The sequence below is a fragment of the Nannospalax galili genome, unplaced genomic scaffold, assembly GCF_000622305.1.
Source record: "Nannospalax galili isolate Female #2095 unplaced genomic scaffold, S.galili_v1.0 scaffold11596, whole genome shotgun sequence".
In the NCBI taxonomy this organism is placed as follows: Eukaryota; Metazoa; Chordata; class Mammalia; order Rodentia; family Spalacidae; genus Nannospalax; species Nannospalax galili.
In genome coordinates, this window is record NW_008337815.1 from 8,118 (window position 1) to 12,746 (window position 4,629).

The 4,629-nt window shown below is 42.7% G+C and overlaps 1 pseudogene; it reads right to left on the reverse strand.

Moving 5' to 3' along the window:
- Positions 1-223: 223 nt before the first annotated feature.
- Positions 224-720, reverse strand: LOC103733857 (annotated as a pseudogene).
- Between the last annotated feature and the right edge of the window lie 3,909 nt (positions 721-4,629).

Here is a 4,629-nt window from a genome sequence, read left to right on the forward strand (position 1 = left end):
ATATTTATCTATTATTATTAACAGTCCCTATTTCGTTTTTATTCATAATCATAAACTTTACTCTGCAATCCAACTACACTTGCAGGGGAATAAGGAGAATATGGAAGCCAGAGAACTGCAGTGAGAGCACAGAGATTACTGTGAGCAGATGGGGCAGAGGTGCTCTCCTGAGCTACAGAAGGAATGAATGGTCTGGTGGTTAAGATGCACATGAGTCAAAGTATTAGAGCTGTCCACAGTCGGCAATGGAGGTCTTGCTGGTCTTGCCATTCCTGAACCCAAAGCGCTCCATGGCTTCCACAATGTTCATGCCTTCACTCACCTTCCCCAAAGACCATGTGTTTGCTGTCCCACCAATCAGTCTTGGCAGTGCACAAACTTGGAACTGTTCATTTGTGTTTGGTCCAGCATTTGCCGTGGCAAGATACCAGGACTTGTATGCTTCAGGATAAAGTTCTGTACCTTGAATTTCTCCCCACAGACCGATTTGTGGACAGTGCCGTTATGGCGTGTGAAGTCACCACCCTGGCACATGAATCCTGGAATAATTCTGTGAAAGGAGGAGCCCTTATAACCAAACCCTTTCTCTCCAGTGCTCAGAGCACGAAAGTTTTCTGCTGTCTTTGGAACTTTGTCTGCAAACAGCTCAAAGGGGATGCGACCCAAAGGCTCACCATTGACCGTGATGTTGAAGAAAACAGTAGGGTTGACCATGGCTGACAGCAAGTGGCTATAAGGGACATCAGTGTCTGCCAAGGATATATTTTTGAAAACCTTATGATGAATTTCCCTAATGAACATAAATGCAAAAATTCTCAATAAAATTCTAGTAAGCCAAATTGAAGACCCTGTTAAAAAGATCATACACCATGACTGAACTGTGGAAGTAGGGGACCAACAAGAGGGTGGTGGGGTGGGATGAATAACTTTCCAAGGCTGCAAGATTGACTCAACATATGCAAATGAATATATGTAATACAGCATACAAATAGACTTAAAGACAGAAATCACATGATCATCTCCATTAAAGCAAAAAAGCCTGTAAACAAAGTTCAACATCTCTTATGATAAAGGCTCTGAAGAGGCAAGGAATAGAATGGACACACCTCAGTGCAACAAAGGCTATGCACAGCAAACCTATAGCCAATATTAATGGAGAAAAACAGCATTTCCACTAAAACCTGAATGAGACGAGGATGCCATTCCTCACAGGAAATGCTTTGTTTTTCTTCATTAATCTCACCCATCAAAGTGACTATCATCAAGAAGACAAACGACAAAAAATGCCGGTGCAGAAGTGAGGGGAGAAGAACCCTATTAACTGCTGGTAGAAATATAGACTGATGCACCCACCATGGAAGTCAGAGTGGAGTTTCCTCAGAAAGGAAGGAAGAAAGAAAGAAAGAAGAAAGAAAGAAAGAAAGAAAGAAAGAAAGAAAGAAAGAAAGGAGGGAGGGAGGGAGGGAAGAAAGAAAATAGAACTACCATAAAACCCAACAACACCACTCCTGAGTATACACCACTCCTGCCTGAGTATACACTCAAAGGACTCCCAGTCAACACACCACAAAGATAGTTGCACATGCGTCTTTATCACTGCCCCACTCACAATAACTAGAAAATGGAATCAGTTTAGATGTCCATCAACAGATGAATGGATAAAGAAGATATGGCATGTATACACAATGGGATTTTATTCAATGGTAAAGAAAAACAAAATTATGACATTTTTCAAGAGAACAGATGCAGCTAGAGATCATTATATTAAATCAAACAAACCAGATTTATAATGATAAATCTCTATCTCCCTTTCTCTCTCTTTCTCTCTCTCTCTCTCTCTGTGTGTGTGTGTGCGTGTGTGTGTGTGTGTGTGTGTGTGTGTGTGTGTAGGACTCATGAGAGGAGGATGAGGAATGAGAGGAAGGGATAAGAAGAGAAAGTAATAGAATACATGTGACATGAAGGCAGATGTGGGGACCATCTCAGGGGAGGTAGGGGACCAGCAAGAGGAGGAGTGGACCAGAATGAGCAAGAACAAAGTAAAATGCTCTACATGTATGAAAATCACACAATGAAATCCATTACTTTGTATGCTAACTTTAAACAAAAGAATTTTTAGAATAAAAGTAGAAATAACAGGTTAATGAAACAAAAGGAATCAGAGAAAGGGGACAAGGGAAGAAGAATGTAAACAAAGTGAGAAGAGAAATGGCCATATGACCAAAAAATGCTAAGAGTGAGAGAAAAGAACAAGAGATTTAAACATTGCACAACATAACTAGTGAAAGTGCAGAGAGTAAGTGTGAATGGAGTGTTCAGTCACAAATGGTACATCAATACCACACCCCCTCCAAGGCTCAGGTAAGATTGAGAAGTGGCAAAATGATTGTAAGAACCAGACACCCCAACAGTGCAGCAGTCACGTTAGGGGCTCCCTCCTTTGTATCCCAACACCGACTTCCGACCACCTCAGGTTCTGCAATCTGTGGACTGGGAAAGTTCTCACTGTCTCCAGAGAATCCCCTAGTCTGCACATTTAGGAGTGGCTAATATTTTAACCAAGGGGTGTCTCCTCTGCTTACTGGGTTTTAGGAGACAAATAAAGCAGCACTGAGACCTGCTACTGGAGGACCCAGCTGTGAGCTAGCTATCTGATGATGCTCAGTATTGAACAGCTTGTGAGGGAAAGGAGGTTGCAGGGAGTGTCCACACGACTTGAGTTTTAGAGTTGTCAGTCCTAGAGTGGAAAAGCCCAGGACAGAAGGTCCCCATGTAGTCCCAGCCACCTCTGGCTTCCGAGACCTAACCCTCAAGAGGACAGAGCTGTGAATCAATGAGCCCTTCACCACCGGAGCCTCCTGTTACGTGAGCTTCTCAGTGTATCTGTGTCCAGCCTTCCCCATCCATGGCTGGCTCTTGCAGCTGTCTCGTACCCAGAGATTAGGTTTTCAGTCTCCCAGAGTAATTTAGTCTTAAACAATAGGCTCTGTCTCAAGATGATGTGAGATTACATCCCTCCTAGAAAAGGGGCATGACAAAATGGATCTCCTCTCTACTTCTGACCCACAGGAGAGGAGTCATTATCTCACCAGAACCTCCAACTGGGTTTGAGGTTGCCAGAACTAATTTGTAATGTGGGCAGGATTGTCAGGCCTTTCTCACCAGGGCTCCTGGTTTCACCTACCCTCAGTGTGGAGCCGAGAGGTGAGGGTCATGGGCTGCCTGCCCTTCTATCTCTATACATCTCTGTCCTATCACCATTTTGTGATTTCCAATGCTCTTCCACTCTTTCTTTCTTTGAAACAACCTATTCCTTATCCCGACTCTTCTCATTCACCACACCATATGGAGGCAGCTTCTAGTCCACTGACTCCAGAAGTGGGCAAGTTTATTAATTATCCACTTTCTGCCTTGGATTCCTCTTCACTAAAATCAACATAATAATGACATCAAAGCAAGCATAGCACTGAACACTTAAATCTTCAGATCCTGTAGACTTTAAAGATAAAGAGAATTCTGTGAATAGTCAGGCAGAGAGGCAAAATCATTCTTGAAAGGAGAAAAGAAAAGTCAAAGTGACCTCAGATTTCTCCTCAGTAGCGTGGAACTTGAGAAGACACTGAAACAATGCAGAAGACACTCAACTTAAAAGAAAGGAGAGAGGGAACATTGTATGCAGGCAAGCTGCTCTTTGGGGATAGAAAGACTGTAGAAAAGGACTTTGAATACTCTAAGAATGCCACTCCTGTGAGCACTTCTTGAGGAACTAGTAGAAACTTGAGCCAACTCAGAGATAATAGAGGGAACCAGAGCAAATGGATCAGAAGTGAGAACTAAGTCTATTTAATGAAAGAACTTACATTAAAACAAAATACCTTAAAATATTTTGCATGAACACACATAGGTTATTATGTGTATATGCTGTCATATGTGTGTGTGTGTCCCTAACAACCCAAACCCTATAATGAAAACCTTACTATACCACTCATAAATAAGAAAACAGGAACTCGGTGAGCAAGAGAGTCGGGGGCGGGAGACAGCTGGAGCCCGAATTGCGGATATGGAAAAGGAAAAGCCTATACGAAGCCTTGCTTTTGTAAGTCACCTCCTTCCAAATGTCATATAAACTATGCAAAATCCAAAAAAACCAGGAACTCAGATTAGTTGATCCAATAAAATCCATTCTTCTTGGGTAAAGTCCATAGCCACATCATCAAAAGTCACTGAGACCTGATAATTTGTCAGGAAGTCAGCCATCATCTTTTCTCCCTTTAATTTTTCTTCAAGAAGGGTGAGTAAGTCCTTAGAAAGAGCTCCCCTGAAGCCACCCCAGCACACTGAGGTCCCCATAGCTATAGGCCCAGCAAGTTCAAAGAGCCTCTTCTCAGAGCTCCATCTACATGCTGCCTTCTTAAAATTATTCTTTATTTATATTTTTTATGCATAAGAGTGTATTCCCTGCATGTAACTGAGTGCAGCTGTGTCGTGTAATGCTGCGGAGATCAGAAGAGGGCTTCGGATTCCCCTGGAACTTGAGTTAAGGACAGTTTGTGGCCGCCATGTGGGTGCTGGAAATCGAAACCAGGTCCTCTGCAAGAGTAGTCAGTGCTCTTAACCACTGAGCCATCT